Below are 15,871 nucleotides of genomic sequence, written 5' to 3'. Positions count from 1 at the left end.
ATAAAAAGATGCCCATAAAAATATGGATGTCATATGTTTCAAAAATACAGCAACCCCATTAAAAATGCAATTAACACAAATTATAAACAATATATACACATGATAAAATATTATACAATGCCCATAAAGAATACTTATGGTTGTCTTATTCTAAGAATGGATAGCTTCTCGATTTACCCCAACATGTTTATCGTATTTCTTTTTAAACGTGTCAATTGTGTTACAATTTACTACCTCCGGGGGTAAGCTATTCCATTTATTAACAACCCTATTAGAGAAAAATTCCCTGCGACACCATAACCTTGCATTGTCCCTCACCAATCGATACTGGTGTCCCCTTGTAAAAGCGGTTGATTGGGGATTACCAACCTTTCGCTCAGAAATAGTTTTTCCTTAGCACCGGTAGCTTCTGCTTGAAAAACACTGAGCATCATTCGGACACTTTTATGGGTCACCACCGTCCAAAGTCTAATAAAGAGCTTTTTTGACCTCATTAAAGAAAAGTATGAGTTGCCAATCGTTTCTTCTCTGATTTCCCCAAACTTATTAACAGAAAATGATCAAAATAGGCTAAAAATGGGTGGTAAGATATTACATGACCCGTATAAAACTGATGTCCAGACGGATGTTTGCTATCATTCTTGCTGAAAGAGTTTACTGGATTATTAGGGCAGTGGTTATATGATCCCCGCCCAAAGGGGCAATAACGCCCTCTCCCTTCCTGCCCTGGGATATTCTGAGGGGGACCACGGCAGGGGATTAAGGGAGCCGCAAAGACCTGTGAGATTACTGAAACGCGAAGCATTAAAGTGAAATATGATGGAAAAACGTGTAGTAGTACCAGAAGAAATCCCCCCCCCCCCCACAAGACAGAGGCTGGTGGTTATCTGGAAGTGGAGTACGGAGATCCTTTTAATTCGTAAAATTATTAGACACTAAATTTTAAGAGAAATCAATTTAATAAGTAGAAAGGTTCTTTGCTCCTGGATGTATGGAGATCATGGTAAAGACCGGGGGAACACAAGAAACATTTATGGTTCAAAGTGAACCATAGAATAAAATGGTCAAGAATCGCTGTATTAAAGGTGGTCTCTTTTCTAGGTATATTATATTTCCCACAATAAATATATTCTCAATATGTATCGAAGTGCCTAACACCGAACGTGCCACATACGTTAGATAGAGCGAGTCGCCTATAGGGGCGACAAATAAGGGTTAAAGAAAAAATTAATAGCAATTTGGAAATTCGGAATTACAAATTGGAAAAAAAATGTTTTAATATTCTAACATTTTGAAGAAAATGAATAATTTGCATGAATTTTTTTTTTCGGAATATTATATAGTATCTGCGATGTTTCCTTTCGTTTTACTCACGCGATTCATACACCGAAGGAATGCTATAAAGATGTCTCATACTGGTGAGAATTTTATCCTGAGCCGCCGCTCGTACCTATACATGATTTTTTACGAGTCGCTGAAAAGTATACGGAACCAAATTCACCTGGTAGGCGATACATTATATGCATCAAAGTGAAGTACGTGCAACCGCATGAACCGCACTAAAGTGCACGTGACAAAATGTGTCACCATAAAGTACACGATATATTGCATTATACACGTCGTGGTAAAATGACCCGAACATGACACCGAATGCGTCCTTTTAAACTGCATGAAAGTGAATGCATCTAAGACTTTTCATTTCCTGACTATCATCAAAACTGATCTATCTTTCGATTCATTTTTTTTTTAATTACTTTTTAAAAATGTTAAATTTTTCATTAAAATTACTCCATAAAATTCCCATTCCCTCCTCATAAATATTTCAGTGTAATCTTCTACGGTTCATTCATGTTTTAGCTATACCTGTAAAAACGGTCCAGGGATTCTACAGCTTTCAATCATACACACCCTTTTTTTCTCACAGTAAAAGTTCAAAGCCATTGATCCATTTCAATAAGTAATAAATACAGATAAAAACCCTTTTTTTTTATTAGGTCCAGAACAGAAATGAATATGACGGCCTCGTATTTAATTTGACCATAGATTATTATTTTTCCACGGTATAATTGGGAAAAGGCATCTAAAAAAATTGTCTTTCTCAGTATCTTTCAAGTAACATAAATTCAGGTTATTCAATGATCATTTTTCCTCAATGAACAACAGTTCATTAAAGAAAGAATCTGTTCGATTCGTTTTGGTTTTTTTTTCTTGTCTTTCTTTTTATAATGGGAGATTGCTCTGATAACCGTGAGATCAATCGGTTTTTCTATTGTATCGAATATCGTGTAGTAGGTCAGTGATATGAACGACAGGACAAAAAAAAAATTGTTTCTGAAAAAAAGCGAAGTTATAATCACTCAACGTTACTCAACTGTTAATTAAATAAATTGAGGTGAATGGTGCGTGAAAATATGCCAAAATTGAGAGCAATCTCCTCTGTGATAGTGTTTCACGGGTAATCAGTGCACAAAAAGATATTCTTTCACAAGTAATTATTTTTTTATTATTGGCCCACAATCTTTCTTATACTATTTTGAAATTAGACCTACAGAGAATGACAAAAAAACTAATTAAAAATAATGTTTAATTTGTTTTAAAATTGAGTTTAAATCTGAAAACTGGAGAAATTGAAACAATATTTTATATATATTTGGTTTTCATTCAACTTTAATTGAAATAAATCTTCTTTTTTTTTTAAATTTCTCTGAATTTAATTTCGATTGAAAATTCGGTTTGAATGTATTCATTAACTAATGTCAAAAATTTTTCCTCATGAATATCTCTTAAACTGGACTAAACTTCAAATTATTCTTCATTTTAATTTGATTTTATTTAGTTTTTAAATGTTTCCAAGTAAAAAAAAATTAATTTAAATTATATATTTCTCTAAATTTAATTGAACTTTTCTTAAAATTTGATTCCTATATTTTATTTCAAAGAATTTCAAAATTAAGTTAAATAATGTTCAAAACTGAATCAAGAAATGTTTATAGTAGACTTTTAGAACTTGAAAATTTTTTTTAAAATAACCTAATATTTTTATTTTCAAAAATCATTAAACAATTAACAACAGAATTTTTAGTCGATAATAATGACTAATTTAATAATTATTATTTCACACCAATAAATATGCAAATAATTTTAAATAGATAATTTACATACATTAATAATTTAAATAATTACATTTTGTCATGCATATACAGTATTTTTAAGAATTGAATTTTTAATTGGGAGGTTGCTGTATTTTAGAAATATATGGCATTCATATTTGTTATGGACATCTTTTTCTCAGTCACCTTGTTGCGCATTTTGCCTGTTGTGTCCTTTGTATTTGTATTTACAAATAATTATTATAATTAAATAATTAATTTACAATCAATATATACGAATGATTTCATTCACACTTTTATCACGACTTTTTCAATCAGCAAACCAAATTGATATATGGAATGAATGACAATTTCTTTACAAATAATTATTTAAATTAATGATGATAAATTTATAATTTGAAAACAGGAAAACTATATGTTAACTATATAATAATACGAATTTAAAAAATCAATTTTTTTCAAGAGTTATAATGCATTGATTCCATTTTTCATTTTTTCTCAAAACATATCGTAAAAAAACCTAAGAAATCGAAATCTTTCCGTATTTGTTTACCTTACTCTCAGAATTATAATTAAAACCTATAATGTCTGACGAAACTGACAGTATTTTGTTCAATCACTATCATCGCGACAAAAACACATCACTATATATAAACTCACCTAATGCATGGTATATAAGTTGAGATTCCGTTGATATAATCCACAATATTCACAAAATGTCACAATAGTTATGAAAGTTTTGATTTCCCACAAGCAGGTCAAAATGTGTTTCTTCGAGATGTTCTTGTCTTGAGAAGAAGAAAAAAATTCTTAACACAAGAAAATTTACATTAAAAAGAAAAAAAAATTATAAAAAGTACACGATTTTTTATTATTTTATTTCGTTTCACTATTTAATAGGCCACTACCACCTACGCAATGTTTACGAATCTGGTTCAAACACCGAAACCAAACGCGAGATGGAAAACCCGCGGCAGAAGGATTCGTTACAGCGCATGCTCAAGCGAGACTCGTCGCTGCGCATGCGCGAGGAAACTTTTTATCCTTCCTTCCTCTTTTTTATTAGCCATTTACTTCATGGCCGGTTGCCTTCTTGCAGGTAGTTTGAAGTTAATTTCCTAAGACCATTGTCTTTTTTTGACGAAGATCTTGTACGAGATAAAAATAAAAACACAACAAAATACTGTCCTTTTCATACGTGAAAAGCGAAGTTTGTATCCGGACAACGATCCAAGCTCATGAGAAATTTATTTGTATATTTTTACTTTACTATCCATAATTTTTCAACTAATCATTTTAAATTAGGTTAGGTTTTTGCCCAATTGCATTACTTTTAACCAATTTTTTATTGCTCTTCAAATTCTTGACCAAATTGTATAATTTCTATACATATGGTAGCAAAGAAAGTCCCTTGGCCGCAATTTACTGACGGACCGTTGGTCCTAGAGGCAAACTTCCAATTAAAAAAGCATCCAAATAAGTTGTGGATCTCAGATACGTCACTCATATTGCAAGGGGTTGTATAGTTATTCACATACAAAAACTAACTTTTTCTATCAAACATCCTTCCTCAAAAACCCAATTGAAAAATTGTTGCTCTGTCTATCCTGGGGCCAACAAGAAAATTCCACGTTTCTAAGTGTAACATTCCCACAGATATTTGAATTCAAAATCGAAACATGTTGAGAAAGAACCGCATTAACTAATGGACAACGCTTCTTTCCTTCATTTATGCTGTTCTCTCCCAACTTTTCTCAGATTTTTAAATATAGATATCTCAGCGAATATTGCATTTAGAAACGTGAAATTGTATTTTTGGTCTTCGCAGAGACTGAGCAACCACTTTCTAGTCGGGTTTTTTAGGACAGGGTGCCGTATAAAAAGTTAGTTTTGTTATTTCAATAACTATATATAACCCCTTGCAACATGAATGGCGAATATGAGGTCAAGATGTTATTTGGATACTACTGTATTTATAATCGGAAGCATGCCACTTGGATCCGCGGTTCACCAGTAAAACGCTGCGAACGGAATTTTCTTACTACCTTGTATACAGTACTATGACTGTGGCTACTTAAATAACATATCTGAGAAGTTAAAAAAAATTGAACGTTAATTAGCATGTGTTTTTCTTTGTGAATGTAACTTTCTAACTGCTTGAATTTCAATTGATATAAATTAATTAACTTGATTTCATAAAAAAATATTTAGTTATTGTCAAGTCTGGGAATCGATTAAAATTGTTAACCTGGTTAATCAAAAGTTTTTGATCGATTAATCGAATTTTTATGGCATATTTTCCGTGACCATATAATATTAACTGATGCTATAAAAACATTTTTTATTCATTTCATACACCTATTCGGGTGGTGTATATAGGAATAAATTAAGAAACCAAGGCTGTCCGCATGAAGCAATGTAATGTGCTGAACATTATTTACCAAAACTTGGAGATTCTTCACTTGGATCTTGTCATTCAAATCAATTATTTTAGGTTGATCACTGATTTCGAAACTACTTCCAATCTTCATACTGTCACTTATCCTCCTAGAAACTATTGCCGAATAGTATCTGTTGAGAGAGAAGCTGATGCTTCCCAAATATAAAGGCCACAACAGGAAAACTGCCCAATAAAGTAGCTGGAAAAAAAATTCTGCAATAATATGGATGTCAAAAATATATACCGAATACACGAAAACTTTTGTTTTCACTGTGGAGACAATAAATTTCGGTCTTGTCTTCTGAAACACCCATCAAACTATTTGACCCACCCAACATCAATTTGAAACTGAAATTTCTGGTATCAACAGTTTTCCTTTAATTGACATGTATTCCCCAATGACGAAAAATTTGATTAATGTATTGATTATAATATTTTAAAATATGGTAACTCGTCTAAAATATTATGTCTGACTGACTGACTATAATGGGACTTGGTAACGGGTGTCTTATAAATGCGCCCTTGTTCGTTCCGTTCCAGCTGGGATCAGCTCCAATCAGAAATTTGGAATTTTGGCTAAGGGAAATTTAAGTTTGATGTGAGGTGAAAAAGTGTATTAGTGTAATTGTTGTGTGTGGAAAAATGTTATGTACAAGAACATAATTGCTAAAAATTGATTTCGTCAAATAAACCAAGCTAAATTACAGACATTTTCTGTAAACTTTATTCGAATTTTAATTGGATTGATCGATCCAACTAAAATGTTTTACTACTATTAACAATTTTATCAATTTTTTGATCGATCAACTGGATCCGATTAATTGATTTTAATCGTACCGGCACTAGTAATTGTGGTTTTGGGAAATATTTTGTACCTTGTGACAAAAAAATTGGGAAACAATTCTATTCTATTCTTGTAAATTTTTTTTTTATTCATGGTTATGTAAAAAAATCCACATTGCTAATCACGAAAAAACTTCTTGAAATCTCATTCTTCAAAAGTGATCGAAAATAAAATTTATTTGAGATCAAATTTTGATAAAATACTATGAGACTCATAAAACTTTTTAATCTCTAAAAATATTGATTTCATTCAAAAAAATTTCCATGAAAACTATTCAAAAAAATTTCCATGAAAACTATTCAAAAAAATTTCCATGAAAACTATTCAAAAAAATTTCCATGAAAACTATTCAAAAAAATTTCCATGAAAACTATTCAAAAAAATTTAAACGCTGTGCAAATGCAACGTCAGTCAAAAATGGGTTGACCCTTTATATACTAACGGTACTTTTATGCACCATGTAGGTAATTTATGTTCCAACTAATTGTTTTTCTAATTTATGGCTTTAATTAGACATAAAATGTAGTAATTTTCCAAGCAATTTTTATGATGAAAATTCATTATTATACCATTTTGTTTATATTTTTATTTGTTATAATTTTCTTCTTATTTATTTTTTCATAATCTGGTAGATAAAGAAATAAAATATCTTCTGTATCTTGCATGTAACTTTCACTCTTGCAAACCTCAAGACATATTTTAAAATTTGCATTTAGTAAATTTTTTTACGTTTATATAATTCGCAAGCTGATATGTATGTAAGATAACGGTATTACTTCAATAATATGTGATAAAAAAAAATTTTGGAAAGAGAAAATAAATGATAACTATTGTTTTTTTATGTATTTTATTTTTTTAGAAAATTAATCTCCACATTTTATCGGATTTCTCCTATACTTTGTATGAATAGCTGAGGGCAGTTTTATCCGAAAATGTAATTTTGGAGAGTAATTTCACTACAAATAATTTTTGTAGAAACGGGTATTTTTAATCATTGTGAGATAACTAGGTATTTAAAAAAATACCTAAATTTTTTTAAGGAGTATTTTCAATCTTCAATGAAATTTAGAAGAGCAAAACTGAATTTTGATGCGTGAATCACGCATCTACATCTAAGTGACATCAACCCTCTAAAAATGTATGCATCAACCAAAAGCAAGTAAAATCAAACCCTCGATATAATGAACAGTGATTAAAAAAATTTTCAAAAATCTCTATGCGTGTATTTGTGTGTATCTCAACCCCGATGTAATGATTTCCCTTAACTTGAATAAAAATGTCGATCTTATATGATTTCTTGAATCAGGATTCGACTGTAATCAATCATTATATTGTGTAGTGATATATAATTTCAAATTTGCGTTTTCGGATATACTGTTTTCGAATTCTATACAAACAATTCTAGAAAAAAAAACTGTCAAAAAGCGTATGATATTTCAAGTCAATGTATGTAATTTTGTTTTCAATCTACGTAAAGGATAGGTAATGGTTCCGTTCTCATGAAATCAGGGGATAAATACACAGTTTGAGAAGCGTATGGCGTATTTTTTTACATGTTGCTAAGAGAAGAAGAACTTTTTCTTTCATTATTCCCGTAACTTGATAGTATGATAAGAATCAGTTTATCGAACGACGGTCCATTGAATTTCGAGTCACGGTCCAAAAGCCATTGACAATACCATCGCCAAAAACTGGGCCAGTGTTATTCTTCTGTTTCTTAACTGATATAACACGTATGCGGGTGAAAGTTACAGGTTTTTTTTATATATATTGCACATGATGGAAGTTCGATACAGGAGTTCGTAAGATACTGCCCCACTGACAAAAACAAAAGTCACCACAATAGAGAATCAGACACTAGGGAGGAAAAGGTAAAAACAAAGGATGGTTTCCAGTCGTGATTACATGTGGTCATAAATGACCATACCTCATAATTCATCCGTAAATCATACATTTCCATGCTGTCTTAGAACTTCCTTGAACTTGTCCTTTTATCTATGGAATCGTACGGCGTGAGGCGATACGTCCGTAATGTCCGTCTGGCTCGCTTCCTTGTATCGATCATACTGATTAAACAGTCGAACAGTATAGTGATTTCTTATAAACGGTTTACAACGCACACATCGATGACTATCGCATTCTATTAATAGCTGAATAAGTATGTGATGAAGTATAGTAAACCCCCCCCCCCCCAACGGTCACCCTTGTTTTAAGGACAAATAAAAAACTCTCCGGCAGAAATTATATTTATATTATGTATTTCGAATCGCTGCTCAACGGTCACCCTCAGATATGGTCACGGACACCATTTTCATCATTCGTTCCATTGGACTAAAACCCTCACGGGCACCAATACGGACACTGATATTTGTAATTTGGACTCAAATCATGTTCACTAGATGGCAGCACACGTTATGGTCCACTTTATGGCTACTTATTTATTTTAAATGAAATTTTGGCTTGAAGTTTGTTAATATTTGACAACTCTCTGATGTTAGTTTAGAATCTTAAAATCACGTGTGGCTGGTTGTGCTCGTATATTTTGTGCATGATTCCTGGCTGTTAAAAGTGGCCAGCTCTAGTAATCGTCACTCTCTATCACTAAGAGGAAAAACAATGATGTCGCATACGGTGATTTGTGGCGGTATCGGCGGAAGCTTATGATTCTAGAGATGATAATGTAAGAATCGATCATTCCAGCGAGAAATATCCAACATCGTTTAGAAATTAGAAATATCAGAAGGGATCATCTAATATCATCATCATCTGAAAGAAGACGATCGGAAGACGTAGTGAGAGGAGCAAGAAAACAGCGTCAAAAACTACAAGCGTCTGACGTACTGGAAGGTAAAAAAACGGGGTTTTTTTTTACAAAAAAGCACTATAGTGGACGGCTTAAATACATTTTCCTGTAACCACAATGACGGATAGGCATTTGATTTAGTCTCGTAGTTTAAAATGTTTTCCGAAGGACTTTATAATACTCAGCAATACCCACCAAACATTCATTAATCAGTTCATACGTGATCCTCACATATCCCCAAGAAATCCGTATGATTCATCCGTATGAAATGCGGGAAAACAGATTTACCCGCATTTAATGTTGTTTTTTAACAACTTCCCTCCGTTGTTTTTTTGTGAATTCGAATATTTCAGTGAATATTGCACTTAGAAACGTGGAATTTTTTCAGTTGGAATCAGGAGACACAGGGCAACTTTCTAAATAAAGTTTTCGGGGTACACGGAGACTGTATAAAATAAAAAGTTAATTTTTATATTTTAATAACTATACAGCCACTTGAAACGTGAATGGCATACATCTGAGTACCACACGTTATATGGAAACTTGTTCTACTTGGAAATAAGCATCTAGGACCAACGATTCGCCTGTAAAATGCCATGCACCCTGTATTATGTATAAACAGTATTATATATATATAATTCATTATTTCTATATTGTCTACTACAGACGACGTCGTTTATTAGAATCACGGATGACGCTATCATTTGGGTTTATCAAGTTTGCAAAGAACGGAACGGATCAATACCATAACATGGAAAAAATTCGTTTGAAGTTATCGAGGCTTTTTCGGTTAATGTTATCTTTTAAAGTTCTTTTTGCGCATTCTGATACGAAGATTTGTTTTTTCTTTTCACCTGTAAATTATTATTATCTTACTGCAAGATTATGTGAGTTGCTAGAGGGTGTTTTATCTCCCTTCTACCTTGGTGACAAACATTTCCGAACTTAATGTCGCAATCAGTACGTAGTATTCGCTGTGGTCCATGAAACTCGGAAACTCTCGAAATTCAGACATTGACCGGGTCAATTTATAACGAAATATGCCTATTTGCGATCCAGCCAGCCACTTCCCGAACTGACCAATTTCGGGCTTTGGCAGTGACATATACACACCTCAACGGGAAAGCATTGCCCAATTGTAAAAATGGGCAAGGGAAGAGGAAATACAATTAAATACAAATAGGCCTATAAAAACAAGAGGAATGATTATTATAAAAGCACGATACGGAAAAAATTTGATGTATGGCCACCGAACTTGCAAATGGGATTCTTTCGAATGATAACTATAGCGTTAGTTATCATTCGAAAAATTGTTATCAGAAACCTAGTATCCCGATGTAATCGCATTAAGCAACATGGGCTGTACTACTTAACATGCACATCCTAATCGGTATATGCTGGAACGTGCTGTGTGTATGCGTGGCTTGAATTAATTAGTTTAGAAAATTCTACTGCTCTCTCTCTCTCTCTCTGTCTCTCTTGTCTCTTGTTGCACTCTAGTGCTGCTACCTATGTTTCATAATTTGGTATTGAAATGATTTATGCCTGCATTTTCATAATTGGTGCATGTTGAAAATAGTCTGCCTGCTCTCCGTAGAGTGGCTCTTTCAATATATCATGTATTGAATAGGCATTATTATTATTATTATAAAAATAACACAAAATACAGTATAACCTGTATTTAATGGAACCTGTATTAAGCGGAAACCTGCCTTCAACGGAAAAAAATCGTGTAAAATCCCGTAATTTCAATGCCAAAATACACATTAAAAAACCTGGATTAAACGGAACCAGTCTAAAGCGGAAACGTAAAGGAAAATTTTACCCTTTAACGGAAAATTTCACGCAAGCACTGTGATTTTTTGGCGACCGATTGACCGAAGGGTCATGCAAAATATTGAAAGTGCTCCACCGAAATTTTTCACGAATAGTATGCTTGCAAATATGAGTTTTTCATCCACCCTTATATTAGCAAAAATCGTTTCTGCACTTGAGGCTGTGGTTTTGATAAGCCATATGTAATAAAGCAGTTGCATTTTGAAACTGTAATAAAATTTTTCTCAAAAGCATTCTTTTCCACGTTAGAAATCAGTTTAAGGGAGGATTTCCAAATGATATTCAAGATTTGCAAAATTTTATGTAAGCTGTGTGCATTCCTTGATCGCAAGGCTGAGCAGGACAGGAATTAATTAGAGACACACCGGAGGGGCAACAAGCCCTGGTGGCAAAATTTAAAGGGTTTCGAATTTTAGGTGGGAACAAAAACAGAAAATCATCGAATTTCATCGTAAAATCGTCGAATTTTACAGTGTTAGGGGCGGCAAAATCATGTTGCTCTTTCCCCCACGAAACTTCTGGTTTCGGCCCTAATGCCGAGGATTACGTAAACATAGACGATAATGTACAAACTGAACCTGACACGACAGATATTGACACCCTAATTGAAAATTTTTGAAGTTATAAAAAGAACGTAGAAATGCAGTTATTTTAGAAGCAAAACAGTTTAGGTCGGAATTTTATACAGATGCTGTCAAAACCTAAGTACAGCATTTAGTAATTATAGACTAATTATTTATTTATTCATTTTATCTATCAATTATTAATTATTTTAAAAATTATCTAAATTATTTACTTTATATCTTCAATTTAATTTTATTTTAATTCACTCACACACGAGATCGTTACATTATTTTGCACATTATACCAATTGAACCTCTATTAAGCGGAAACCTGTGTTCAACGGAAAAATGTCTCGGTCCCTTGCGATTCCGTTGAAAACAAGTTTTACTGTATATACATTTTATTTCTGCAAGGTTCCCAAGAAACACCAAATATTAAGAACATCTGCTCTAGAATCTTGGCTTCCCGTGCTTTCCTATGTGGAAAAATCTCCTGCCTTTTTAAGGAACATGTAACAATTTTCTTTTTCCTCAAATACTATGGATATTTTTATACAGTTTAATACAAGCATTTGGAATTTTTATTATTGGTAGTTATTTATTTTATCTAATTTTAACTTTAACAACATGCGACTTTTTCAAAACTCGTTAAAATTTATCCATATTTTGTACCATAAAAATATTTGTAATATTTTTAATGAAAAATCTTCGTGTTAAAGTATATAACATCATAGTGTTGAGAGACACAAAAAGTTTCAAGGCATTTGAATGAGTGGTTTGTTTGAAAAAATGTCCCTTATCTTAAAAAAAACTTAGTTTTGAGAAAAGAGAATTTTAGCGAAAAACATTAGCATATGTAATGCCTTCCAGCAGTTTATATCAAAATGTTTCAAAAATATTTCAAGCGCAGGTAAAGCAAAAAACTTTTACGCAGTTAGAACTCAGAAAATTTCGAAAACTTTTTTAAAATTTACTTGCACCAGACCCCTTGATTAGTTTCATCAGCACACAGCGAATTCATTCCGAGTTCTTTAAAAATGGACTCAGATTATGGAAATTTTACTGATATTGACCATTGAAAATTCGGTATATAGCAAAGAAGCAAAACTCTCTTTTTCTCCACAATTTTTCATATTATAATTGAATTTTAAAAATGAACCGTGCGAAGATATTTCTTCTGAACATGTTTCAGGGAAATGCACTCTATGCCAATACAAATCGATTTTCAAGATAGTTATTATTTTCTATTTCAGCTGGCTTGTTGAAAATAATACAAATAACACAGATCCGCGATTTAAAAAAAGTTTCTTCAAAAAAAGTGTTTTATTATAGTTTTCGGATGCTATATAATCACTGGAAAAATAATTTAAAAATTAAAGTACGACTACATATGTTTTCAGATAAAATGAAAATTCAATTTTATTGTAATGCGTAGGCAGCGTACAAACCGCATTGAAATTGTGCGCTATAAAGAAATATAGTAAATCATTGCCAAAGATAAGATAATTAAATGATTTTTGGGTGATATTGGGGCGATGATTCCGAAACCGGCACTGATTTTCTCAAATGGGCTTTACTTTTTGCGATAAAGTGGAAATCAAATATCTATTGTAATACATAAGCAGCATACAAATCACATCGACACTGTGCGTTATAAATAAATACATAAATCATTAGCAAAGATATTTCAGTGGTTTTATGGTGATTTTAGAGCTATTTGGTCGGCTGAAGTTGGTTTTCTGTGGTTCCCAACTTCAAGGCGCAAATGCGAGCCGATCTCCCCGTTAAAAAGTCTCGCCACAGAGAGCAACAGTCCTACAACGGTAAATCATTCAACCATAACACTTCACTCATAGTTAGAAAAAACTGGGGGCAGATGACAGCACTACACATAACAAGCATTACACATAAACAAACTTTACGTCAGGTTGCACTACACATACACGCACATTCCCGCATGTACCGATTCGTTGGGGGGTTCCGCGGTGCATATGTGGTGTAGCAGTAGTAGGTAGGGCCTCCAAAAAATGGCTCGGGGATCCATGATGTTCTTAAGTCAGCCACCTCGTTGGGCAATTTGCCTGTTGTGGTGTTGTATTTGTATTTGTATTTGTATTTCATTATAATGACAGAGATGGGATATTAATTGTGATGTATGTATTTATGAGGTGATAAAATTAAAATTCCAAAATATATTTGGATTCGAGTTATTTTTCCCCAAAATATGTAATCATTACGTGAAAAAAAACCTTACGTGATGGAAAGAAAATGGATTGCAATTTTGGAATCAGCACTGAAAATAACAAAAACCAGTTATATCAAAACAAAAAAAAAAAAGCTTTCAAAAAGTATTTTTTGTAGACCTGTATAATCACCATTTGATAAAATATTCATAATGAATTCCATGAAATATTCAATAGAAAGTATGAAACTTGTTTTGATCATTAAATGCATGCCATTAGATTAAAACAGATCCCAGGCTTCCGAAGCTCATACCCGGAAGATCTCTATAACATGAACAGTCTGGTCCATCCACAGATACATCTCAGAATAAAAATAAGAAATGGCTTTCCATGGGAGAAGAATGGACTTCTGATCGATTCATATCATCAGTTCATAGTTTCTACTGAGATAAGGTAGACCTTCTCGTAGTCTACGTACGATTTCCCACGATAAAGCGCCGCAACGTCGATCTTATTTGCATCGAGCCACACAGTGTTCGTGCATATCGTTCAACTTCAACTCTGGACAAAGTAGTTCCTGGACAGCATTCCGCTTCATCCAAACAACAACAACAACAAAAGAGTCATTTTACAGAATGAGATGCAGCTGAACGATCCATCTCACTCTCGATTCGGTTCCGAGCCCAGTTCCGTTCTCTCACTCACTTTTATTTCTTAGGGTTTTCTTTTCGCGTTATTACTATTGTACGGTACCAATGGCCTGCATGAGTATAAAGAACCGGGTTTGAAATGCCAAAGAAAGGGTAGGCCATTTTCTACTTTCTCTCTTGTTATTTTTTTAACAGTTAATGGCTTTTTCTACCAGTGTATAACGTTATTCCGTACCCCTATCTAACGGGATGTAGCGGAGATGAGGTGCACAATACAATTCTGGAACATAAAAAACGAAGTAGGAGCCGTAATATGTAATTGAGATTTCTATTTCTTATTTTTACTTTATCTTATGGTATTATGTTCCTTTTCTTTCCAGACACGAACTCTCTCATCATGGTGCAATCTTGGTCGAATCTTTAGCGATGGGTACCGCCCAAGATGATCCTCAATTTCCCTCACAGAGCTCTTTTTTTACTTCAAAACTCTTTATTGTGCTGTTTTGTTTTCAAGAACTTTTACCCATTAATCTCTTTTTTTTCATCTTTTCCTAACGGGTTTACCAATGTAATTATTAAGTTCCATTTTTGTTTTCTATACTGTGTATAAAAAGTATATACGAAAGATGCGATCTTTATTACAGTGTAGGGAATTTTCTCTGGGAATATTGTTTCCTTTTTTTACAATTGTATTAGTGATTGTATTATTTGAATGCAAAACTAAAGCCTCAACAGACAGAAAGTTTGAAAAAAAAAACTGATATAGCACAAATATGCGTGTTAAAATTACTGTAATTCTCTAAAAATATGAAATAATCATACTTTACTAAAGATTATATGTAAAAAATAGTATTGTAGACTTGCAGATACGGATTTATAACTAGAGAAAAACTATTTGTATAAACATTACAAGAAAAATCGCTCATGCTTTGCATATGTGCAAAGGGTCGGTTAAACGTGCATCACTACAGCCAGTTTGAAGATAAATATTCAGCATAGTCTTTGCACTTAAGGTGAGGTCATATGCTTTTTATTTTGCATTTTGAATTTGCTGGTACATGTATCAATTAAAGACAGCTCTTTGTTTTTGCTGCAGAGCATGTGTGGCTATGATTTACCTAATTTGTGTTAAAATGGTTTTTTTTTCTATTTCTTTTTTCTATCTTCACGTTTCCAATCCGAATTTTTTTTCTTATTATAGTTTGAATCACAAAGAACGTAGTTACATGTTTGTAAAGTAATATTACTTCAATGTGTTTATTTTATATGCAATTTTACGTCGTCTGTGTACGTCTTCTTTAAGACCCTGTATAAGCAATACAATTCGAAATTTCGAAGATTTTTTTTTAAAGATTTTTCAGGCTTTCTATCCATGGCAGAGATTATGGAAAAACATTATCAGTTCGAAAAAAAATTGAGTATTTAAGGGGGTTGCTGCAGAC

At 32.7% G+C, this 15,871-nt stretch overlaps 1 protein-coding gene across 1 annotated transcript in view; it reads right to left on the bottom strand.

Moving 5' to 3' along the window:
* The window catches only part of LOC149087591 (uncharacterized), a 133,627-nt gene extending 129,620 nt beyond the window's left edge, over positions 1-4,007 (bottom strand). Inside the window, exon 1 of the mRNA XM_089231521.1 lies at positions 3,771-4,007. The gene's annotated coding sequence lies outside the window, so the exon portion shown is untranslated. The remainder of the gene's footprint in view (positions 1-3,770) is intronic.
* Between the last annotated feature and the right edge of the window lie 11,864 nt (positions 4,008-15,871).

This window comes from Pholcus phalangioides, unplaced genomic scaffold, assembly GCF_987345545.1.
Source record: "Pholcus phalangioides strain wild (caught in Gottingen) unplaced genomic scaffold, Ppha-v1.0 ptg000004l_1, whole genome shotgun sequence".
Lineage (NCBI taxonomy): Eukaryota > Metazoa > Arthropoda > Arachnida > Araneae > Pholcidae > Pholcus > Pholcus phalangioides.
The sequence above is the reverse complement of the archived record's forward strand: the minus strand, read 5'-3'. Positions and strand labels throughout refer to the sequence as shown.